The sequence below is a fragment of the Peromyscus maniculatus genome, chromosome 16, assembly GCF_049852395.1.
Source record: "Peromyscus maniculatus bairdii isolate BWxNUB_F1_BW_parent chromosome 16, HU_Pman_BW_mat_3.1, whole genome shotgun sequence".
Lineage (NCBI taxonomy): Eukaryota > Metazoa > Chordata > Mammalia > Rodentia > Cricetidae > Peromyscus > Peromyscus maniculatus.
In genome coordinates this window covers 59,212,076-59,238,208 of record NC_134867.1, presented here as the reverse complement: position 1 = coordinate 59,238,208, position 26,133 = coordinate 59,212,076, and the positions used below count along the sequence as shown (strand labels likewise).

At 45.8% G+C, this 26,133-nt stretch overlaps 1 long non-coding RNA gene across 1 annotated transcript; it reads left to right on the top strand.

The window, feature by feature from the left end:
- The first annotated feature begins 244 nt into the window (after positions 1-244).
- Positions 245-10,152, top strand: LOC143268983 (uncharacterized). The gene is made up of 3 exons (XR_013045239.1): positions 245-300; positions 8,514-8,607; positions 9,442-10,152. It is a non-coding gene; the product is annotated as an uncharacterized LOC143268983 (long non-coding RNA).
- Positions 10,153-26,133: the final 15,981 nt, after the last annotated feature.

The window sequence follows — 26,133 nt, the reverse complement described above, 5'->3', positions numbered from 1 at the left end:
ACTATCCCCCACTTTCTCTTCTTTTTTTTTAAATATCATTTATTTATTTATTTATTTACTTATTTATTATATATGCATGTATTCCTGTAGGCCAGAAGAGGACACCAGATCTCATTACAGATGGCTGTGAGCCACCATGTGGTTACTGGGAATTGAACTCAGGACCTTTGGAAGAGCAGCCAGTGCTCTTAACCTCTGAGCCATCTCTCCAGCCCCCCCACTTTCTCTTCTATCAGGTTCAGTGCATCTGGCCTTATGTTGAGGTCTTTGGTCCATTTGGAGTTGAGTTTTGTGCAGGGGGTAAGTATGGTTCTATTTGAATTCTTCTACATGCAGACATCCATTTGTTGAAAATTCTGTCTCTCCTTCCCCCAGCATGTATTTCTGGCTTCTTAAAAAAAAAATCAGTGTGCATAGGTGTGTGGACTTATTTCTGAGTTCAGTCTTATTCAAGTGGTCAACATGCCTGTCTTTTTGTGCCAATACCCTGCTGTTTTTATTACCAATACTCTGTAGTACAATCTGAGATCGGCGATGATGATGATGATGATGATGATGATGATGATGATGATGATGATGCATCTAGTAGCTCTTTTATCATTCAGGGTTGTTTTAGCTCTCCTGTGTACTTTTGTGTTTCCATATGAAGCTCAAAGTTGTTCTTTCAAGTTCTATGAAGAATTGTGTTGGAATTTTGATGGAGATTGCTTTGAATTTGCAGATTGCCTTTGGCAGGATGGTCATTTTTACTATATTAATCCTACTGATCTATGAGCATGGGAGATCTTCCCATCTTCTGTAAATTCTTCTTCAAGAGACATGACCACTTTTTTTTTTTTTCCATCACAGGCGATTTATTTTGTTCTATTCATTCATAGTTAATACAGAAAGTACTTGGACACATTTCCATATAATGTTTGACACAGAAATCATCAAATAGAAGTATACAATGTTGACAGGAGGCAGTACATTTATAATTTATAACCCCAAATGTATTTATAAATTAGAAATGGAAAGATCTACAAATGAAATTATGAAGGTTCACCAAAGTCATTTAATCTGTCAGTTTCTCATTCATTTTTATGTCTTAATAATATTCTATTGTATGAATAAGCCACATTTTATTTCTCTCCAGTATTTGATATCTATTTGAGTTGTTTACTATTAGCAACACACTGCTGTAAACCTTCATGTACATGTTTCATAGGTGCACATTTTCAGTAGTTTGAGGTTATATTCCTAAGGGTAGAATTGTTGAGTAACAGAGTAACAATGTTTTGCATTTTGACCAACCACCAGACTGTTTTGCCAAAGTGGCACACCATTTTACAATCTCACCAAATCCTTGTTTTTAAGGCTCTGATTATTGTACAAAAACATTCAATCATTCTGTCAGACCAAACCAGGAAAAGTAAGCTATTGTTCAGAGCTGTTCTATCCCATTTACTATGCAAAGCCAATCCTGGCGTTTGCAACTCTCAGCCCTTTTGAGTAATCTTGCAGTGTTCACCTTTTCCTCCACCACTTTTTTTTCTTCTTTTTTTCTGGTTTATTTCTATCTATTACAAATGTATAAAAAATTCTCCATCAACGCTGCTGATAGCAGCAGAACCTTGAGAAATATACCTTTGGTTTGCCTCAGAAAAGGAACACATATTGTACTGTAAAGTTTATAAAATTGGCGCAAAACATTGTAATAATGTTACAATACCAGTTTTAAGAGTTCAGTGATTAATGGGGAGCCGATGGGATACATGCAGACTGTGAAAGCGATCTCACTTAGCCAGCTGTACAGGTAGACTGTAAATCTACATTCAGATCATTTCTGAACTAAGACTATCATCTCAGTTTATCTGTTGAGGTCAACCAGGAAACCCTAGAATATACCTTGATTTTTGCAAAAAAACAAAATAGGGGGAGGGGTTTCTTCAGAATTTCAGTCCATGAGTAACAGTATCCTAACAGGCAAAATGTTCTCTCACTGTCAACATAGAATGAACTGCTGCTGGAGGTCAACTTGGGCTTTAATTTGCATTAGCACTTACATGCATAGTAGTCCAAGTTGTTGACTTTAAAAAGTAACTCTAAAAAAGTAAAATGGCCCTTCTTGGAAGACTAAAGATAGACATCCAGCCACAGTTGTAAAAAGTCTCATCAAAACAATATACCCTTTTATGAATTATGCCTCAATTAAAAAAAAAAAGTAGCCCCAAATAAGAAGCAGCTCTGAAAAAGAAAATATAACTTAAGATATTTGAAAAAAACAAGGTGAATACAGATTCAAAAGTAATTAAGATATATTTTCTTAAGGCTATCTAGAATTAGGCTTTAAAGAATTCTACCATTTCAAGTTTACCACTAGTTACTAGATACCTATTTACACACAAGATGTTCACCTTTTTTGTTCCTTTATCAAGAGAAAAATCTACCTTCAGACTATGAGGGTGGTGATGGGGAGGGACTAGAAAACAAGATTCAAACAATCCCATGCAAATATCACATTTTTCAAATGGAAGAACTCCAAACTGCACTAGAAGTTCCAATCACTAAGACACTTTCCATTGAAATGATTTAAGTACAACTACATGGCACCAAGGTTTAGGCCTAATATAGTCCTGACAACCAAGTCCTTGTTTTCTGGAAGAAAGGCCTCAAAAATCCCACTCAATTCCATATAACAATACTTCAAAGATCAATTAGGTTTTCCTTTCCTTAATATTTTTGTTTTTGACTTCTAATCCTAAAGACTAGATTAAAACTTAGCTAATTTCCCAGAAGGCATTGCTTCCCTTTGCTCTATGAAAGAGTCCACCAAGACCTCTTCCTCAAAACCATCTAGCCCCCAGCCTCCAGCCTTTGCTTGTGATGCATCTTTCTCAACATCCTGAAAAGGTAATGTAGGTAAAATATGCTCATAAACATTAAAACTAGTTGTTAGAAAGATGTAACTAGTTTTATAATTTAAGTTTTAAAGCATAAATACTTGCAGCTTAATCTGCACTGACAATGATTGTCGAAGCCTAGAATTCAACATTTACAAATTCTCATTCACACACACAAAACACACTATTATCACACAACTTGTGTCTTGAGAGAATCTTCTGCTTTTTAAATCTTTGGCCTCCCAGTCAATCCCAAGTTCAACCAACTTTTCCGAGTTCTGGTAGTTACCTGGACCACTGAGGCCTTGCCACAAGACTTCTTCTCTTTTGAAACATCCTTTTTCTCTAGATATTAGGATAGCTACACCAGCTTGTTTCTTCTGTGATGTATGTTGGTGTGGGATTATCTATTGCTTGATTTTTCATGGATGTGTTTAGCTTCTTTGGGTTGAATTTTCCCTTCTAGTGCTTTCTGTAGGGCTGGGTTTGTAGACAGGTATTGATTAAATCTGGTTTTATCCTGGAATATTTTGTTTACTCCGCCTATGGTGATTAAGAGTTTTGCTGGGTATAATAGTCTGGGTTGGCATCCGTGGTCTCTTAGTGTCTGCATGAGATTTGTCCATGATCTTCTAGCTTTCATAGTCTCTATTGAGTAGTCTGGTGTTATTCTGATGGGTTTACCTTTATATGTTACTTGGTCTTTTTCCTTTGCGGCTCTTAATATTTTTTCTTTGTTCTGTGTGTTTAGTGTTTTGATTATTATGTGGCGAGGGGACTTTTTTTTTGGACCCAGCCTATTCGGTGTTCTGTAAGCTTCTTGTATCTTCATAGGTATTTCTTTCTTTAGGTTAGGAAAGTTTTCTTCTATGATTTTGTTGAATATATTTTCTGTGCCTTTGAGTTGGTATTCTTCTCCTTCTTCTATCCCTATTATTCTTAGGTTTGGTCTTTTCATGGTGTCCCAAATTTCCTGGACGTTTTGTGTTATGACTTTTTTGTCTTTAGTGTTTTCTTTGACTGACAAATCTATTTTCTCTATCATGTCTTCAGTGTCAGAGATTCTCTGTTCCATCTCTTGCAATTGGTTGGTTATGCTCGTTTCTGTAGTTCCTGTTCGTTTTGTCAGGATTTCTATTTCCAGCATTCCCTCAGCATGTGTTTTCTTTATTGTATCAAATTCATTTTTCAGATCTTGGAATGTTTCTTTCATCTGTTTAATTGCTTTTTCTTGGCTTGATTTGATTTCTTCCCATTTTTTGTTCGTTTTTTCTTCCATTTCTTTAAGGGAGTTTTTAATTTCCTCTCTAATGGAGTTTTTCATTTCCTCTTTAAGGGAAGTTTTTATTTCCTCTTTAAGAGAGTTTTTCATTTCCTCTTTAAGGAAAGTTTTTATTTCCTCTTTAAGGTAGTTTTTCATTTCCTCTTTAAGGAAAGTTTTTATTTCCTCATTGAGGGAATGTTTTATTTCTTCTTTAAGGGCCTCTATCATCTTCTTAAAGTCATTTTTAGGGTTGATCTCTTCTGTTTCTTCTGTCATGGTATGTTTAGGTCTTGCAGGTGTAGAATCACTAGGTTCTGATGTTGCCATATAGGTCTTTATGTTGTTGCCTGTATTTTTGCACTGGCGTCTACTCATCTTTTCCTCTGCTTGGTGCAGGTGGTGTCTGTGTCTGAGAGTGCCTCTCTTGTTCTAATTTTTAGTCTTGGTTTAGTAGGGGTTCTTGGTTAAATTGGTGCTATTGGGCTGTTTCTTCAGGGACAGCTGATTTCAGTCGGTGAATTATATACTTATGATTCTGGTGATCTGGTTTGGTGACTGGGTAGCGCCTTCTTCTGTGTTCCCAGGTCACGTTTTGTTCATTTGTCAACTCCTCAGCTGATCTTGTTTCTTCAGACTTCAAACTGTAGGCATCTGAATCCTCTCCCAGATGGGTTTCAGCTGAGCAGGGTAGTCTCACCAACACCTCCAAGTTGTTGGGTTTTACAGGATCAGCAGTTGGGCCCTGGGTTGTCCCCAGACGGAGTGTCCAGACTCACCCTGGTTCCGACCAACGGAGATAGCCTCTTCCCCAGGTGTTGGGGCTAGGGGCGTCCCCATTCCAAGCTGTGTCCACCCCTCTCCGTCCCCGGGCCTGTTTACCCCTGTGGCCCACCGCCACAGGCCCACCTGCGTCCACTTGTCTCCACCGCTGGGCCTGTATGTCCCTGTCAGCTGCCGCTGGGTCTCTCTGCCTCTGTGGACCGCCAACGGGCCTGTATGTCTCTGCCGGCTGCTGCCGCAGGCCTACCTACCTCTGCTTGTCACTGCTGCCGGCCCATCCACCTCTGCGAACTGCCACGGGGCCTGTATATCTCTGCAGGTTGCCGCTGGGCCTGTATGTCCCTGTCAGCCGCTGCCACCGGGCCCTTCCACCTCTGCAAGTCGCCGACCTGCGTCCGCCTGTCTCCGCCACGTGGCCTGTCTACTTCTGTGGACCGCCGCCAGGCCTGAATGTCTCTGTCGGCCGCCGCCGCCGGTCCTGTCCACCTCCGTCTGCTTATCTCTGCCACAGGGCCTGTCCACCTCTGTGGGCCGCCACTGGGTCTGAATGTCTCCACCAGCAGCCGCTGGGCCTAAATGTCCCTGTCAGCCACTGCCGCCGGACCCGTCTACCTCCGTGGGCCGCTGCCACAGGCCTACCTGCGTCTGCTTGTCTCCGCCATCTTCAAGAGAAGCCCATGACCACTTTTTTACACTGTTACTCTCTTCTAAAAAGTTTTAGGATGCTCACAAAAGTTCTCAGCTGATTTTGTTTTCCTATTCTTTGCCCTTTCTCAATAGGCAACATTTTCCATCCACTTTCTTTATCCTTCCTGACTTTGAAAACACTCGTATTTTAAACACACCAGCTCTTTCTTTAGATCTAATGTGACAGGGGTGGCATGTCTGGGAGTGTGGCAGTGGAAACATATTCCCCCGGCTTTGGAGAGAAGCTGTGTTTTCACGGTCACATTTCTTCCCGTTGAGCGAGACCTTGACTCTTCAGTCTCCATGCATGTGTGATGCTCATTTCTAACCTCACTCCTGGCAAACTTTATCTTCTTTTTTTCCCTCTCCCTTTGATCCACTAAGTCACTGAGTTCTGCCTCTCCTTTTCCAAGATGTGAGCTCCCCTGCCCCACCCCACACCATGTACCAAGCTGAATGGGTGTGTCCGCTCTTTAGTCCTGATCAATGACAAAGAAATGAAACAATGTTAACCGTCAGGCTGACCTTTGGCAGACATAGCTGGATATGTTCTCTGGGCATTAGTCCTGAGCCATGGATAACTCAGGGTTGGACGCAAGAATGCATGGTTATCAGCCCACCGCAGCCCCTCAGAGCCTACCATGAGCAACACAGATGCTTATTTCCAAAACCGCAGAAAGAGGCAGTGGACAGAGGTCCTCTCCTGGGGCAGGGAGAGCCCTTCAGGACACCACCTCACTCTGGAGCATGGGACCATTGGGGCCTCACCTTTCCTTCCTGACTCCATCAACTCCTGGGGTTGGCAGCTTCACTGTAGAACCCCGTGGGGTTCCAAAACACATCAGTCCCCAGGGACAGCTCCCCTCTGTGCCATACACACTGTCTCCTCAGAGGTATACTTACCTCTGCCCTCCCCTTTCTCGGACCCGCACCCTCCCCTCTGCTTGTCTGTTCTCTGCCTACCATTGGCTCAAGGCTCTTCTACCCCGAGGGCAGGTTGGAAAGCACGCCCTCGCGTCTGCTGCATTTCTAACTTCCTTCTTTCTTGTCTCTCACACTCATCGTCTCTTCTTCAACGCCTTGCAGACAGACCTGAAGCCACTCTGCCTACTGGACTAGACGCTGCTTTTCTAGTCAAGGTGGCCTGTAGCCTCATCCTTGCAATACCCAATGAGTAGTTCTGAGGCTTCATTAGCTGCTTTCCTGACAGCCGTTAGTGTGTGACCCCATCCTTCTTAGTGCCTAATTTGTGCTTTTTGTCCCCTTCAACTTCCTGGACCATTTCCTTCTTCTGCCTCTTCATATGTTCATTTTCCCTCCACTTTCAGATGCTGGTCTTGGGGTGAGGGGGCCACTGTCTCTGGCTGCATTTTCTTCTTCTTCTTCTTCTTCTTCTTCTTCTTCTTCTTCTTCTTCTTCTTCTTCTTCTTCTTCTTCTTCTTCTTCTTCTCCTTCTCCTCCTCCTCCTCCTCCTCCTCCTCCTCCTTCTCCTCTTCCTCCTCCTCCTCCTCCTCCTCCTCCTCCTTCTCCTTCCTTCTCCTTCTCCTTCTTTTTGAGACAGGGTTTCTCTGTGTAGTTTTGGTACCTGTCCTAGATCTCACTTTGTAGCTCAGACTGGCCTCGAACTCACAGAGATCCGCCTGCCTCTGCCTCCCGAGTGCAGGGACTAAAGGCGTGCGCCACCACCGCCTGGCGCATTTTCTTCTTTGATGGTGTTATTACTGTCCTCATATTCACCTGAAAAAGTGTGAGCAGCTATTTCTACGCGAACTTCCTTTTAAGACAGGGTCTCACCGTGTAGCCCTGGTTGCCCCAGAACTTCCAGAGAGCCACCTGTCTCCGCCTCCCAAGTGCTGGGATGCCTTGGGAGTATCTAGACGTTCTGCTAGTATCTATTTCTTTGTATCCTCAACCCACCCCATAAGCCATGGACATATTTTTAACTATTTCTTGTTATCTTTTCCACAAGGAAAAGGAAATACCATGGGCTTAAAGCTGAATTTATGGAAAGGAGGTAAAAAAAAAAGTCAATGACCTCTCATCCCCTCTGTTTGTTGATCTGAAACTTTTGGGAGTCATGGGTGTCTTTGAAATATTTTTGAAAACTATGTGGACACAGATATTTTGAGGAGGATTGCAGGGGACTCAGAGAACTCCTTTTCCAGAACCGAGTCCCTCCAGGTTCAAGTCGCCCGGCTTGGTAGGTGATGGTCTTCCCGGTCCAGCCCGTGTCTGCACGCTCAGCTGCGTCTCCTCCGTCTTCAGACCCCGGTGTCTTACGTTCCACCTCTACTAAATCGTGTATGTGTCCCAACGTGCCCTGTGCTCTCTCCTGCTTACCTTGCTGCTGCAGCTACTTCTGTCTGGATGATCGTTCTCTTCTCTTGGCTCGGCTAGGGCCTCTTCGAGCCTCTTTCTGGAAGCCTCGGTGGAGCCCCTTCTCCCCCTGTCCACTGTCTTGATGGACAGTAAACCTCCTTTGAGTCTTCAGAATAAATGGAAGAACCTAGCTGCAGAATCTTGGGAACTGTTCAAACCTGCCCTGTGTCTCGTCTGTGGTACTGCTCACGTGTGGTACTGCTCACAGTGTGGTACTGCTCACAGTGTGGTACTGCTCACGTGTGGTACTGCTCACACTGACCTGATTAGCTGCATCCTGGGAGCTATGGTAGATCTCCGAGTCCTCCCATCTCTCTTTGTATGGACTCTGCTTGCTTTACCATATCGCATACGATTAGTCACCAAAGCAGAAAATTGAGTCCATGTGTGAGTGCTGGCGGAGGGTGCCAAAGGTTCAGTCACAGGCCACTTCTGAGCCTGGAAGACTTCGCCTAGCATCATTCTTAGAAGATGAGCCATGGAGACGAACGAAGAGTGTGTAACCATAATTGTTCTTTCAGCTCAGCTCTCCCTTGTGATCACCATGAAATGGACGTCACATCACATGGCCGCTTGCTGCCTGCTGCTGTCCTGGGGGTCACCATGTACTCTAAGGTCAGAGGGTGATTGGCGGCACACACTTTCTGAGGAGGGAGACGCGTTTAGAAATAAATGGGATTCTTTTACGAGGGGAGGAGAAGAGAAGCGGTAAAAATAAAATCCAGGGGTGTGAGCTGTGGAAACAGATAGAGAAGCCATTATTAGGAAAGCAGAGGAGAGCGAGATATTTCCAGACATTTGTCCCCATGGCACCCTGTATTTAGCACAAACATACCAATGGCATTTAGTCATAGGCCCCTTCCCTTTCTCTTTTATTGCACTTATTTATTTATTTATTTTGTGCACGTGTTTCTGAGTGTGTGGAGGTCAGAGGTCAGCTTGAGAGCATTGGTTCACTCCTCTATCACATAGGTGCTGGGGGTCAAACTCGGGTCATCAGGCTTGGTGACAAGCACCTCAACACACCCAAGGAGCTTAGGCCAGCCTGATTCAGGCATGGATTCTTGCATCTCTGGGAAGCAGGAGAAACATAGGTTACAAGGCAGTGAAAGATGTTTTTATTCTTTCTCTACACTAGCAGAACAGTGGTCTTGAACTATCAACCTCCAGGCCTCAGTGCCGTGACCCAGAAAATAGGCAGTTGGTCTGAAGGGCCTCAAATGTTCCTCCACCTCGGAAATTCTGTGATTCTGTGACTGCGTAGACACAGCCCCAGGCTAGTCTGGAAATAAACTGTTCAATGAGTTTAAAATAAGACACGCCGACCAAATTAGAAGAGCCCTAGTTGGCCACAGATGGGGTTGGCCTTTAGCTGGATTAGTAATGACGTTGTTTTATTTTTACTTTATTTTGTGTTTTATTTTGTCTGCTCTCCACCCTTTCCATCAGAGCCCTGTCTTCCTGAGCATCCCCGCCACAGGCATGGTGAGCTGGTCCAGGCCCCTGTCCAGCTGGCAGCCGGCCCTTCGTACTGTATCCACCCACTACTTCACCCACAATGGCTGGGGTCCCAGCACCTGAGGTTCTAGGTAGGAGTCTGGCCTCAGTGGAGGCCGCCCTTTACAACACAGCCTCACTGCTTTCTGGAGTAAGGACAATGCAAAAGCAGCCCAGGCGGGCCTGTTCCCCGTGGATACCAGATGGGCCTGTTCCCCGTGGATACCTTCTCTTGAATCCTACCCCGTTACTATGAGCCCAGTCACTTGACTTCTCTGCCCTGCCCATGGCCTTCTGCGGTGAGCTCTCTGCCATTGTCACCGGTCCTGGATGTCTCAGTGAGGCAGCTGGCCATGGTCCTCCTCTGGTATCAGGTGATGCTGCTGTCATATTATTAACCCTGGCAGAAGGTGTGCCCAAATGTACGGCAGCAGAAATATAAGGAAAGGCAGGGGCTCTTACGTCTGGGCGACAGGACACTGGAGAAACTGAATTTCTTCTCCTCCGAACACTGCAGGTAAATTGTCATTTACTCTGTTCAGCCGTGCTATAGACCGCATATATTATAGCCTCCTGATCGGAGGGCTGGGACAACTCAGATAGATGGAGGAGTCTGCACACCACACGTGTTCCACGGAAGAAGAACAAGGTTTCAGATGCAGCTTGGCCTGTTTGCATAATGCCCCGGGGGGCCGCTGTTTGACTCCAGAACACTGTGCTCACAGAGGAATAGGTTGCATCCTCTGGCATACATGGGACATTTAGCATGTCATATACTCCTGCCTCAGGGTTCCTCGAGGCGCTTGCTCTTCCTTCTGCCTCGTCTCCTAGCTGCCTTCTTCCCTTTCTTAGTGACACCTCCACAGACCACTTCGAATCACAGCCCCCACTCCAGCCTGCATGCCCCCATTCTGCTCTGCTCTGCATCCCCGTGGAGTGCGATCAACACCACCACGTGGGACACAGACCTTTCTCGGCGCCTGCCTGTCATTCTCGGAACTTAAGAAAGGAGTTAGGTTTGGGCATCCCGTCTTCATGGGAGCAGGTTGTTCCTCCTCTGTGGCTCACCGCAGTGTCGCCAACGCCGTGGGTGGTTCACCAGAGCCTGCACCAGGACATGGGGCCCTGGAGATGTTACCAGCTGCTTGCTGAGCACATGCTGTGAGGCCACAGCTGCTCAGAGAGGGTGGCAGGAGAAAGGGAAGACCTAGTGTGAGACGTCAGTGACAGACTCAGGAGAAAATCTGTGGTGACCCCTGGCACCCCAGACGGCAGCCTTTGCTAAGTCCCCTGTGGTCTTGCCAGTCCCTTCTTCCCAGCGGGTACAGAGCCGCGAGGCTGCAGGACGAGATCACACTCGTGCGTTCACACAGCTCAGAAGGGGGACTGGTTTCCGTTTTCTCACAGGGGTGTTTTGAAGGTGGGCCTTACACTCTGGGCACATGTGAGATGTAGCCGTGATGCTGTGGAGAGGGCTCCAAGGTCAAGGAGACAGATCCGGGACAGTGTTTGTTCAGTAAGGGGACTCCAGGGGAGTTGGTCCCTGTGTGTGCCCTGTTGTCCCCTGGGTCTGTCTCCATCTTGTCACTCAGCAGGCAGTGTAGCTCTGGTGATCTAACCAGTTCACTACTGGGCTACGGGATTTGATCGGAGTGTAGCAGGTTAGCATGAGATTTGGGATCAGACTTTTAGAGTTCAAATCTGGTCTTAGGAGCAATATGACATTGATCATACTAAATTTTTGTATGTATATATGTGTGTGCGTGTTCTTGCATGTATGTGTGTGTGTGTAGAAATGTTTGTATGTGTATTTGTGTGCGTGTGGTAGCCAGATGTCAACATCGGATGTTTTCCTCAATCATTCTTCACCTTATTTTTTTGAGCTAGGCTCCTTCCCTTGACCTGGAGCTTGCTAATTTAGGTAGCCTGGCTGGCCAGTGAGCCTGAAGAATCCCCCTGTCTCTACCTCCCCAGTGTTAGCCTTTTAAGGTGTGTGCCTCTTCATGTCACTTTTTTTTACTTGGGTACCACGGAATGAACTCAGGATTCCATTGCTCAGGAAGCATTTTACTGATGGAGTCATCTCCCCAGGCCCTTATCACAGCATTTAGAGTGTTCTGTGCTTCTAGCTGCTCCTTCTGTCGATGAGGACTATCCCTATCTTCTTCACAGGCTTACTGTGAGGACAACAGATTGGAATGCACAGAATCATTGCACCAGATGTTCATCGGAGGCCTGGCACACAGTAGGGGCTCAGTAAAAAGGCATCGGCAGGATGTGGGACACAAGAAGATGGAAGCGTGGCTTGAAGCCGCTTCTTCGGCTACTGGAAATGATGGCAGCTGAGATACAGGGACAACCGTATTGTGCAGTTCCCAAACGGGAGTGGATTTTAAGTCCGCCTCGGGCGGTCTGATCTTAAAAACCGGGGCCTGGGAAATGAACCAAGATGGTTTCTGGTGATGAAGACAGGCAAAGGAGATAGATGGGGTTTGTAAACATGACTACAAACACACTTTTGGTAACCAAGCAATTTGGCAATGGTCCCTGGTCTTGAGAGGGAATTTTTTCCTTTAAAAACTAAAATAACAGCACACGGCGATGACTTCATCCAGGACTCTGGGCGCGTGTCCCAGAGGGGCCACCCTTCCCTGGCTGTGAGGCCTTTAAGGCAGGTCAGGCATAAATGGAGAGTTTCCTGTCCCTAGTGGGCACAGCAGATGATCATCTCTGGCTGGGCTCTTCTCACCCTAGCCTGCAAAGCCTGGGCAGTTCCCATCCAGGCTTTCCCCTTACATTTTCTGCAAAGTGCCCCCTTGCTGTTGATTGAGGGTTTCACAGTTAACTCCTAACCATGCATTGCAGGGAGATTTTGTGCTCCTTCCTGCATCCCGTGTTTTGGAATCAAAGATGGGTGGACAAAGGTGAAGAAAGCCTTCCAGGGTCCACCATAACCCCCTGCACTCAGTACTTCAACTCTTGACCTCCCAGGTCAGGGCTGGGGCCTGGTGTGTCTCATCATTCCTATGGATCACAGTGTGGGGATCTCTCTAGTTCTTCTAGGTCTGCTCCTGGGAGAAACCAGTTCCTGGAGGTCTCTCACTCCGTTCCCCAACGGGACTCATGGCCTCCTAGAACATTTTGCTTCTTCCTGTTTTGTCTTCAGTCATTGTGTCTTCATTTCCTGTCACCACGGGCCGTAAATCAGCCTCCCAGACATTGATTGACTCACCCCAGAGCCTACATACTCAGCCTTATGGAACAGACCAGCTGAGAGGCCAAGGTCAGATTGCCAAGGTCAGCCCCAGCTATATTTCTCTTCTGTTTGTTCAGGATGAAGAAAATGCTCCATTAGCTCATGGATACTGACTTTGTGTCATCCCACTGAGTGTCTTCACGTGAGCTCATGTTGGGCAGGGCCGACACCGATCATTCATCTTTTCCTCACCCCATGACTGAGAAGCTGATCAATTCCCAGAACAGCTCTGTCTGTTTACAAAATTGGGAAGGTTTGGGCCAGGTTCCTTCAGAAATAGCCTCCCATTCTAAGAACTGAAAACCATATTGATCTTTGAGTCATAGTTTGGGCAGCCAGAGGACTTCTGGGGTTGCCAAGACTCTAAGTCTTTTTTTCTTTTGAAGTGAATTGTGGACCTGAACTGGGGCCCAAGGCAGGTTCTTGGTAGAAGTGCTCTTGCTTGGTTGTAGGGTGGGTAGGACAAGTACATAGCAATGTTGGGGAATTCAGGGTCCTGGTGTATATTCACGAGTCTACACAGGTACACCCACACCCACACACCCCCCCCATCACAAATACCTGGGAAAGAAAAGAATCAGGGTCAAGGCAAGTGTGATGTCAAAGTTTTTGGGGTGGGATCATAGTGCCCATCTCATTGTCTATCAGCCACGGTGTTAGCCAAGTCCAGGTGCCAGTACAGCATGAACTTTGACCTCTGTGCATTCTGAAGGGCACAGCAGAGCTCTCATCTGTTGCTAAAGCCATCAGAAACAGATGAACAACCCGTGTGCCCTCTCTGTTTCAAGGGTAGGTAGGGTCAGCTGAGTATGAACACACAGCAAGAGCTGACCTATGCAGGATCAACTTGGCCCTGGGTTCAGGATGGTGGTATGAACATTGTCCTTGATTTCTTATGTGTTGTTTTGGTATAGCCAGATGTTCAGCAGATGCCTGGCACACAGTAGGCCCTCAGTAAAAAGATGTAGGCAGAATGTGGAGAACAAGCATGCTGTGGGCATTGCCTCATGCTGAGATTTGAGAAGAAACACAGACTTCATCTGCATTCTGACTTTACAGAGCTTTGTTCTACCAAGAGCCTGCCCGTCCCATCATTAATCACTCACTCTGAGGAGGCCTTTCTGAGTCATGCTTGGCAACATGGATGCATGATCTCGCCTTGAGCCTGATTCAGCAACAGGTACGGGTGAGGGCAGGGCCAGGAGGGAAGAATATTAGCAGGGGTGGGATTCAAGAGTACCAAGTGCTGAGGACAAAGGTGGGCAGGACACATGGGGGTAACAGAGAAAGGTGTATTGGAGTGGCTCAGGAAAATTCATAGTGTATCTCCTATTGACTCTCCTCTGTGGTGCCACACCCAGGGAGACCTGCTGGAGTGGTGAGGGCGATCACAGTCCCCGGGGACCACACAAGCTGCTTCTCAGCACTCTAGTACTTTTGTGGAGATCAAAGACCTGTGCGTAGTTGAGACAGAATAAAAGGAGGGTCCACAGGGATATTCCTCTGTCTTCTGTGTAAGTGTGTGTGCGTGCATGTGTGTGTGTGTGTGTGTGTGTGTGTGTGTGTGTGTGTACTTACGCACGTGCATGTGCACACACATAGACTTGCGGGTACAGGTTACTGTGGATGGTTGAAGCTCGCTGACTGGCTGGAATGACAGCAGCCACACCCCTCCTCTGTGATCCAATGCTTGACTGACAGCTACTGCAGCCCCAGGGTGACACTGGACAGTAATGTAAGCTCTAAAAAGGGGAGAGGCAGCATGGGTAGGATGATGATCAGAATCAGGAGTCTTCACACAACACTGCTATTTAGTTTAATAATTTGGTTCAGATTTTGCCAATGTAAAAGTAAAAAAAAAATCATAACCCTAAATCTTAACATTTCTTTGCTGTGTCTGGTTGGTCTTTCTTAATCTGGGCCAGTCCGAGAGACATGGGTTCAGTTCTCATGACATTGACATTGTGTGTGATTTTCACAGAACGTCTGTCTGTTTGGATTTGGGTGATGCACCACGGGCAGGTGTGTGACATTAGTGTCGGCACCTTTCTCTGTATGTGGAGTCAAGAGGACTCTCCTGTTGATTGGCTCAACTACGGTGATGGTAGCTTTGGTCATCGGGTTAGGGTGGTTCTCTTCGGTTTCTCCATCAGAAAGTTCTTTAATTCCTTTACCATTTATAAGCGTGTGGTGGGAAAAGACTTTGAGACATTAGTCTTCTGTGATCTGATGATCTTGGCCGTATCTGCATAGTGGCATTGGCTCAGGATGGTGAATGCTGCCCAATCTTTATTTTTATAGATGTGTCCAAGAGATTCTAGTGAGCACCAGTGGCGTGGGGTGAGGCTGTGTTTGCTTAAAGTGAGTCCATGAGAGCAGGACTGTGGAGGGGGCCTTGAATAGTCCCAGCATATCTTTTAATGTCTGGTGCACAGAAGAGTCCAGCAAGTGAGAGAGAAGAAAGGCAGCCAGCTGTGTCTCCTCTCTGAGATGTAGTTACCTGTAAAAATAGAGATCACTAGAGACAGTCATGGCATTTTATGACTGTAAATTTCTACTTGTCACTAGCAAGGTGTTAATTCCTTTATATAATGCCTTCCTCAGTACGGCAGACTGGGAATGTGTGGGTTATGGAGGGGGAAAAAGAGAGAAAGAAATAAAGATGCAGCCCATAGCTTGCTACATGCCAGAGGAAACAGGGGCTGGAAGGACTTTCTCCCCAGGTTCATCCATTCCGTAGATAGTGTTTACACACTGGCAATGACTTGCGCTGTTGTTGTAGTAAAATACTTGCAAAGGCAAACAAGGAAGCAAGGGAGGAGGGAAAGGAGGAAGGAGGGAAGGGAGGAAAGGAGGAAGGAGGGAGGAAGGAAAGAAGAAAGTGAGGAAGAGGGAAAAAGAAAGGTAGGAAGGAAGAAAGGGAGGAAGGGAGAGAAGAAGGAAGGAAGGGAGGGAGGAAGAAAGGGAGGAAGAGAGGGAGGAAGGGAGGAAGAGGGAAAGAAGGAAGGGAGGAAGGAAGGGAGAATGGGAGGAAGGAGGGAGGAAGGAAGGGAGGAAGGGAGAGAAGAAGGAAGGAAGGGAGGGAGGGAGGAAGAAAGGGAGGGAGGGAGGAAGGAAGGGAGGAAGAGGGAAAGAAGGAAGGGAAGAAGGAAAGGAGAATGGGAGGAAGGGAGGAGGGAGGAAGGAAGGGAGGAAGGAAGAAAGGAAGGGAGGGAGGGACTATTTTGACTCACAGTAACAGGGTACAGTCCATCATGGTGTGGAAGGCATGGAGGCAGGGCTATGAGGCAGCTGGTCATGTTGCATCCACAGTCAGGAAGTAGAGAGAGATGGATGCTGGTGCTCAGTTTGCTTCCTCCTTTTTATTGGGTTCAGGCCCCCAGCCCTTGGGATGGTGCCAGTTACATTTAGAGTGGGTCTTCCTACCGCTGACATAATCTAGAAACCCTCTCAGACATGCCCAGAGGTCTGTCTTCTAGATTGTTGGGAGCCAAGTTGATCCAAGGCTTTCTCAGAGGCCATGGTGAAAAGACAAAGGAAACACTGGTTCTGTGTCCTTACTCTGGGGCAAACTTGGCAATGTCTGGTCTGGGGCTGGAGCCAGGGCTTTGAAGGAGTTAAGGTGTTAGTTCCTGGGAACCTGGATTCCCCTCTGAAGGGCAGTGGTTGCCAGTTCTAAGGTGGAGGTACACTGTGTTGTCTTCACCAATGTTGTTTGATTTAGCTTTCTGGTGACCTTGGCCCATTTGCCTCCTGAAAGTAGTATATAAGATGCTGTACTTCTTGATACATTCACTTGGCATAAGCAGTCAGCTTGTGCAAGACCTCCTGGTCCTAACTTTCTGTCTTTTTTATCTTTTCAAATCTGGTCCTCAACCTTGACACTTTGCCATTTGGGACTGTGATTCCTGCAGGCTCGAGTCACTAGATGGTTCAAGGTCTTATCAAGCTGGCAATCCACGCCAACCATTATGCACATCCTCAATGTCCAGGAACCACCGTGCATCTCTAAGGGCATTTCCAGAGAGGCTTAACTGAAAAGACCCACCCTAAATGGGAACAACATCACCCCGTGGGGTGGGATCCCAGACATTATAAAAGGGGAAAGTGAGTAGAACAGGAGAGAAGGGTCAGCTTTCTGCTTCTAGACTGCAAACCCAAGTGATCAGTTACCTCAAGATCCAGCTGCTGTCACTTTCCCACCTCACGGACTGTAGCCTCAAATTGTGAAAAACAAAACAAAACAAAACAAAAAAACCCCCAACAATCTCTTCCTTCCTTAAGTTGATTTCGTCATGTATTTTGTTATTACAATGAGAGAAGTAGCCAATAGGACAGAGAAGAAGGGATTTTGCTTCAACATTGTAACCTAGAGCCTTCAAGGTAACTCAGGGATAAAGACACTTGCAGCCCAGCTTGATGACCCAAGTTTTATCCCCGGGACCAACATGGTGGAAAGAAGAAAACTGACTCCCACAAGTTGTCCTCTCTACATGCATACCATGGAACATGCACTTGTGCACACACACACATCACACGAACACACAATAAATAAATATAATAAAGAAGAGATTATAGGGGCTGGAAAGATGACTCAGTGGTAAGAGCACTTGTTGCTCTTGCAAGAGGCCCAAATTTAATTCCCATGTGGTACCTCACAACTGTCTATAATCCCAGTCCCAGGGAACTGGACACCTTCTGACCTCTGGGGGCATAGGCACACATGTGGTGCACTTACATCCATGCAATCAAAACACTCATACACATAAAATAATAAAATAAATCTAAAAGAGAGAGGGAGAGAGAGAGAGAGCGAGGGATGGAGGGAAGGAGGGAGGGAGGGAGAGAGAGAGGTTGTAACTTCAAGCTGGCTGGATTACCCTGTGCATTGCAGACTCACCTGAAGTGCCAACTCTTCCCAGAGTTCTTAGTTGACCAGACGGTCCTGCTGATCTGAGACTTGCAATGGTCAGAGAGCCAATACCTTAAAATAAAGTCTTAGTGAAAAAAAAAAAAACGAGAACAAAGAAACACAACCCAAAAAACAAAAATACTCCCATTGGTTCTATTTCTTCGAGGAGACCTGACTGGGACACCTGGGAAAACGCAAGGATATAAGGACAGAGCAGGTGGCCCTCAGTGGGGACAGGGATGGTGTGACGCTGAGATTCCTTTCTATCTGGGTCTCTGCTGTCACACTGACTAGGGGGCATCATGGCTTCTAGACTTGGAGAACAGGATGTCTGCTGACTACTTAGAAATTTTACAAGTTTGTCTGCTGGACACAAACTTTCAGCATCTCTAAAAGTGTGCTCTCCTGGCAATAATGGACCAAGAGAAATGTTCTCTTCTGTGTACAGTCTAGATGGGACTAACATTTTATATAGATTTGGTCAACACCGGGTTCTGTGAGGAAAACTAATATAAATCACAGGCTACAGAGAAGATGCTGAGAACCCCAGCAGCTCCCACCCTTGGCACCATGCAGGTGTTTATGTTTATCATCTCCTGTCATTTAAAATAAATACATTTGTTTTTTTAAAATAGCAGCTTTAGGTTTACAGCAGAGGGTATAGCGTTCCTGGCTGCCAAGTTGTTAATGTCTCGCATTAGTGCACTCCGTTTGTCATTATTGATCAGTTGATATTGATGCATGGCTGCTAAGTGAAGAGGAAGGGTTTCTTTAGGCGTCTCTCTGTGCTGGGTGGCTCTTTGTGTTTTGATAACATAGTATGCAGTCACTGGCCCGGAGAGTCCCTGGACCCCGCCTACTCAGTCCCTCTCTCCAACTCCTTTAATTTTCTTAAAAAACAAAAACAAAAACAAAAACAAAAAGAACCCAGTATTTTCTATTAATTGTTTGAGAGTTTCACACAGAAACACAATGTATTTTCCCTTTAATTCATCTCAGATGCACACCCCTGAAAGCTCATGTCCTTTTCTTCTTATTTTTTTTTTTTTTTTTTTTATAACTTACGAGATCCAATTTGTTCTGCCCATATACTCACGAGATGGAGCCATCCAATGAAGCATGATCAACCCACCAGGGGCCGTACCCTTCAAGAAAACTGAGTCTCCTCCCTTTAGCGTCCACTACCTGGTCATCTAAGGGAAGGGCTCATGGGCCTCTTGCCACTCCGTGCGGAATGCTGACTGGCTTGATCTTGTGCAGACCTTGTCTAGGCAACCACAGCTCTGAGCTCAGTGGCCTTGTCATGTCCAGAGGACACTGTTTTGCCTGGCTCTCCCCTGGCTCTCCAGTCTCTTTGACCTCTCTTCCACAATGGCCTTTATTGGTGTCGAGCTCCTCATTTTTCTCTCCTATGAGGTGGAACAGGAACAGTGCCTCTCTGAGAGCTACCATTGCTTTGTGGTGAGGTCACACACATGAAGGTCTTTAGTGTCACCTTGTGTGTGGATGTATGTGGGGTCTGACACAAACCCAAATAATGATCGAGTCTTCTTTCTTTAAAAAAATCATTTTTAATGACTAATTTATTCTTATTTTATGTCCATTAGTGTTTTATGTCATTTATGTCTGTATGAAGGTGTCAGATCCCCTGGAACTGGAGTTACAGACAGTTGTGAACTGCCATGTGGGTGCTGGGAATTGAACCTGAGTCCTTTGGGACAGCAGCCAGTTCTCTAAACCGCTGGGCCATCTCACCAGCCCCGATCAAGCTTTCTTACATGCTCAGAGTAAGAGCTTCTCTTTTCAGGATTCTGCTTGTCTTTGGTCTGACTCTGGAGAAGAGGAGCTGGAATTCTGGAAGAAACGGCAGATTTAGAATCAGGCTTTGAACAGTGGCAAGAAGGAGCTGACATATGGCCCAGATGAAAGGCAGCCACCAGCAAACGCGTGGTTCATGTCAAGCTCCCAGGTTTCTCACGCTGAGGTGGAGTGGGAGCCTGGCTGCAACTTGCATTTTGTACTGTGCATGATCCTGGGTGTCAGGGGAGCCTGGGCTAGGCTGAGAGGGTGAACCTGAGACTTTGGAGACCTGCCACAGAGAGCCTCCATCTCTTCAGCTACTTCTCACCTCGTGCTACACCTGTGACTATTTCCCCAAGATTCCGGAAACCATCGCTGACAACGAGACCTTGTCTGATCTGGAAATACGTTTGGCGACCTTTGATATCTAGTCTAGCTGTCATCTGCTTCTAAGAGGGGGAAGCCTGCATCCTCAGATGCTCTCTAGGGCCCCATTTCAACCTAAACACCTTGGCTTAGAGGTACTGTCTCCCATAGCAACCCTGGTAGATTCACCGCGTTGGCAATTACCTCCAGACTGGCTCAGCCTGGTCCACCCACAGTCCACAGCTAAGTGGATGTCCCTAATCCATTCTCCTTATCTTCTCACAGCCTGCTGTAGAGACCTCATAGGTAGCCAACAGCCTGGACAGTGGATATCAGCATGGCTATGAGCTGGGTGGGGATAGGGTATGGTTTTTCTGTCCGTGTATGTACAGATGAGTGAGCCAGGAAGATGCAAGAGTTTCTAAAAACTACCCGAGAGGCCTCTAAAGACATCTGTGCCTTTCCCTCCACAGTCTGGCAGTGAGGAATCAGGACTCAAGTTTCCTGCTGAGGAACTATACCATGAAAGTGCCCTCAGGCCACCCTGGTGCATGCCTGGCCCATTATGTTATCATCCATGATGAGAGGGAGCAGGCTTTGACAGTGTAGGGTAGACTTTCTGGGAGCCATTTAGAGTGGCCTGGAGGGGAGTGGCCTGGAGGGGATGGGCCTGGAGGGGAGGGCCTGGAGGGGAGGGGCCTGGTATGAACTAGGATCTTAGCTCCCCCTCCTCCTCCTCCTCCTCCTCCTCCTCCTCCTCCTCTTATTTCTTCTTCTTCTTTCTTCTTCTTCTTTTTTTTTTTTTTTGGTTTTCCGAGACAGGGTTTCTCTTGTGTAGCTTTGCGCCTTTCCTGGAACTCACTTGGTAGCCCAGGCTGGCCTCGAACTCACAGAGATTCGCCTGCCTCTGCTTCCCGAGTGCTGGGATTAAAGGCGTGCACCGCCGCCGCCACCGCCACCGCCACCGCCACCACCACCACCACCACCACCACCACCACCACCACCGCCCGGCCCGCTTCTCCTCTTCTTTCTGTGCTGTGGGGAGGGGTAGCCTCAAGTGTTTGGTAATGAGGTAATGGTCAAGAAGCTGTGGGCACCAAGATGCCAGGCCAGACACTGGGTGGGGCAGGAGCCCGTCCTGGCTCAGCGATTCCCAGAGTCTGGTTCCCTGAAGGAAAAAGCGTCACTTCAGAGAGGCTGGCCCTCTCCTCATGACTCCAGTAGGAGTCCTGGCTCTCCGCTTTCTGCAGAAGCTAGGGCCGGCCAGGGAGGCCCGGGACAGAGAATTCTGAATGACCCACTCTGCAATGTGCTTTCAAGGCATTTTCTCCGGGCAGCAGTGGGTGGGGAAGGGCATTCACCTCATACTTCTCCATCCTCTCCCATTCCAGCTTCCTGCGATCTGGGGCAGGTCAAGGGGGCGGGGCGGGGGAACCTACCTTCTACGGGTGGAAGTGTTGAAGTCTTTATTTCTCACCGCACTTCTTGCTGGTAGGGGTCTGATGAGGCAGAATCTGAACAGATCGGGGGCATGTTCCGGCTGGGACACTCTCTTTCAAAGAATGTGTTGGGGGTAGATGGCTCTCTGGCAGGAAGATGAATTCCGTCGTTTCCAGGTATGCCTTTGTACCAACTCGCCAACCTACTATCCTGGAGTCCCACTGTGTCATAGTCCCATTGCTTAGTGGCTATCCAGGCGTGGAATAACCCACCGAGAACACGTGCAAGTCAGAGGCCTTTTGGAGGTGCAGCTCAGTTAATTTGGAGACAGTATGTCTGATAGGTCTGGGGTGCAAAGTTCAAAGTCAGTAAAAGTCTGCAAGATCTATAAGGTGAGGAAGGTTGGCGGCTGCAGGTCCTTCTGAAGAAGTGGACTGTGCTAACCACAGCTTGGTGTGTGTCTGTCACTCAGAGTGCCCCTAGGACCTTCCTGCTCCCCTGAGTGTTAGAGGTCTGGGCAGCATCACTAGGAGCACACGGGAGTCTGGCACCCCACTGAAAACTAGGAGCAATGACAGTTCCTCTGCTGACGCCTGCTTTGTGTTTTGCTCGGGGAAATGACAGAGAAAAGGAAAATGATGGATGTGGCTCTTGAGCTGAGATGCCACCTAGAGTTGGCTCTTGAGTATGGAAAGGGCAGGGCTCGCCTACAACCACCTGTCTAGCTTGGAGCACATAAGCATCCACAGATGCTTGAGAGTATGACAGATGCCTCCTAATGCTGCTTGAAGGAGCACAGGACCCTCCTACCCCCCAGGGGCTTCTGCTTGCTCTTGAACATCCTGCTGTCAGTTAGCTGAGCATCCAGCTCATTGTGAGCAACTCCGATAGATTGTCCAGTAGAGGAAACCCAGCCAGCCTCACAGGACCATGCAGCAGGTGCAGCCTCATAGGACCATGCAGCAGGTGTACACTGTGATGCAGGACCGAAGAGTTTCAGGGGGGGACGACTTTTTTTCTGTGCTGGTTAGACCACATGTGTTTCATCGAACAGATTGTAAGTTTCTTTGTATACATTTACGTTTGACCTCCTCATAGAGAAATCACCCCCCCCCCCACTCACTGCCAGGTCCATGGGTTAGCCTTCTGAGTGCATTAGAATGCGCCTCATATCTCTTCATAGATTTGATTTTCATCACAATGGAATTCACCTTGTAGATATTCATTAGATTTTTGGTCACTTTATCATAGAAATATGAAGAGGAGATTAATAGACCTTAAAATTTATTATGTTGTCTCACCACTTACAAGTATTTTTTTTGGTAGGACATTGTCTGGCTTCTTATTTGTCACAGATGTAGAAATTTACCTATTGTGCATTTGTGTTCATTGGAAAGGAGAACATGGTAGTCTGTAAGACGGAAGGCTCTGAAGGCACCATGAGGATTTGAGAAGCATCTAAACTCAGGGATTCCGACTTCGAACCTTGCTCTAATAAGCTCATCCCTGTTGGATTGATTCCTCTGTGTTTTTCTGAAATCTGAGTGCTTTTGGAGGGTGATGCTCACAGATGCTCACCTGGAGGGATGCTGAGTGTGTGGAAGGTGAGGAATGGGAGTGCTTGTAATACAGTATCACTACAATGATTGGACCAGTCCTGGTGGTAGAGTTATAAAAATAAAGGTAAATGGTAAAAGGTACATGGTAAATAAAGGCGAGGTAAAATGGTGTCGGAACACATTTCTCTGCCGAGTATAAGTTTTAGTCCAACAGTTTATGTTTCAATAAATGTTACACAGGACTCGTGATCATTATGACTTTAAACACAAGAGACCGTCTTTCTAAATGGCATTTTTTTCTCCAGTGTGCATTGGAGGTTTTCCCACTTACTCTCAGAGTGATGGATTCTCATATAACATTGTTTTTCAAAGTCTCCCATGGTTTGGTACAAATGACTTTTTTCCCCCAAGGGAAAGGAAATTCAACCCTTTGAATATACAAGGATATAATTGGATATAATTGCTCTTTTTTTTAAAGATGGAAAACATGAAAACGTGAGAGCATATTCAAAGGTAGTTTGTAAGATGAATTGGTTTCACGAGGCAGTGGTTACACAGATGAACAGTGAGGAGAGAGAGAAGGATGGGAGGGACCCCGGTATCCACAGTTGCATCAATTGTTAATTCAGCTCTCGGGGTTCTCACAGAATCTCTGTACCCTAGATCTAAACAGTATTTATTCCCTGATACTTTCTTCACAGGAATGATGTAAAGATGAGGGCATTGTAGCAGGAATCTTAAAGAGTCTTATTAATAAGAACAAACCTGGGGCCAGTTATTGGGGTGAATGCTGGATGGTCAGAGAGACAGAACAAGCCACAGCTAACCTCACCTGGCCAACTTCTCAGCTGATCCTGCTTCCTCAGACTGGAAGCTTCTGAGTCCTCATCCAAATGGGTCTCAGCTGAACTGTGCTGCTCAAAAGCCTGAAAGCTTAACCAGCCAAATGCTTCTAGTTTCTGGTCCTTACGCCTTATATAACTTTCTGCTTTCTACCATCACTCCCTAGGATTAAAGGCTCGCTTTCTGGGATTAAAGGTGTGAGTCACCATGCTTGGCTGTATCCTTGAACAGATGGATTTCTGCCTCTGGAATGCTAGGATTAAAGGCGTGTGCTACCACTGCCTATCCTAAGTATCTAGTGGCTTTTCTGTTCTCTGACCCCAGATAAGTTTATTAGGGCACACAATATTTTGGGGAACACAATACCACCACAGGGCACTGCTTGAAGTATCAAAGGACACCCTTTTTTGTTTGTTAATGGTGGGTAGGATAACTCAGACCTATAATTCCAATAAAATAACCAATGAAATTTATGTGATATTAAAAAAAATTCTGGAAAGCAGCAATGAGCTAGTAACTTGGCAGGAACCTTGGGAGGAGAGAGTGATGCTCAGGACTTTTGTTGACCAAAGGGCAAATAGAAATTTGTTGCATGAACCCTAATTGGTCTAATAATATCAGGTGAAAGCTGAAAGATCAGAGAAGCAGAGCAAGTCACAGCCACCACCTCTTAAGCCACCAACCCTCAGCCTGAAAGAATCCAAGTTCCTGTTTCCTCCTACCTATATTCCTTTCTCTGCCCAGCCATATCATTTCCTGTTTCAACCTTCCTAGTGCTGGGATTAAAGGTGTGTGCCACCACTGCCTTGCCTCTATGTTTGAACTAGTGGCTGGCTCTGTCCTCTGATCTTCAGGCAACCTTTATTTGCTAAGAGTACAAACAAAATATCACCACAGAAATCTGTAGCAAGTTTTCTTGTTGGACTATCTTTGGACCACCAGCCCACAAATCACAACATGGAGACTTATTATTAATTATGAAAGCTTGGCCTTAGCTTAGCTTTTTCCTAACTAGCTCTTATAACTTAATTAAGTTGCCTCTATTAATCTATGTTCTGTCATGTGGCTTGGTTACTACTTCTTAGTACAGCATGTCCGACTTGCTTCAAATCTGCTGGTGAAATCACATGCCTAGATTCCTCCTCCCAGTTTTTCTTACTCTGCCTTGAAGTCTTGCCTCTACAATCTGCCTAGCTATTGTCCATTCAGCTTTTTATTACATCAATCACAGCAATACATCTTCACATGGTGTACAGATATCCCACAACATCTTCCACTTTTTGTCTAAATAAAAAGGAAAGGCTTTAACTCTAAGACAGTAAAACTATATACAATAAGAACAATTATTAGGTAAGAATTACATTCATAATGTTTAGTCCATACATATTTGGCAAATTTGGAGAGTACTGTATAACTCTTCTATCTTAGTGAGCCCAAAGTTTTATACCTAAACCATTTTCTATCATATTTTGTGTTACCATCCTAAAAGAAGATCTGTTTAGACCTTAAAATATCTTATTACATAAACAACATAAGCTTTTATGTTTCTTAACCTTATACACTTTATGTCTCTTATGTAAGTTTTAAAAAAAATTGGTAACAAGGAAAATTGTAAAACTGTAACTATCTCATCTTCAACTCCATTAGAGACCGAGAAGGATGTAATATTACCCGAGTAAACAAGAAGTGCAAAGCAAGCAACTTCTAAAGCTATAAACATGACAAAGATATCTGGCTGCCTGGACAGTCACCCAAGGTTCCTCTGCGACATTGGGGCATCCATCTTTGGCCTACAGGCTTAGAATATCTGACAGACTTTTCTGTGAAGCAAAATTTTGAGGGACTGTCCTACCTTGTCTTGGCAAAGTTTGGCAGTTGCCTCCTTTTGTGTCCTGCTTGTCCAATTTGGACAGCAGTCAAGGCAAGGGCGGTTTCTTGCCCAAAATGACTGGCTTTGCCACATAGAAAGCAGACTTCATATGGAAGTTCTTTGATTCCCATCATCCCTTTCTGAAGTAAATTCATGCTGCCAGGAGCAGTCATGTCTCACTGTCACGAAAATCCTTAAGTTAGTAAAACATCTTAAATGCCATACTCTGTAGGTCTCTGAAGTGTTTGACGATTATCTATCTATCTAAAATATATCTGTTTAACCTTGAAAACACACCTAACATGACTACAAGTTTGGTTGCTACAGATGGCTATTAACCTACGTTTCTTAATTATCCTAAATTGTTTATAATAATAGCTTTTAAGGATTAGAAATTTATATCACAACTTTAAATGAGCTGTATAGATACAATACCTTAAACAAGAGCAGAAACATATACACAGCATAACAAAAATAACCTTAAATTTGTATCAATATACAAAAATCCATACCAGTGTAAAATATTAAAGACTAGTAGTTGCATTTTTAGTTTAAAAGTAGATTCAATAATCTATTCCTTTATCCAGTCATTTCTATC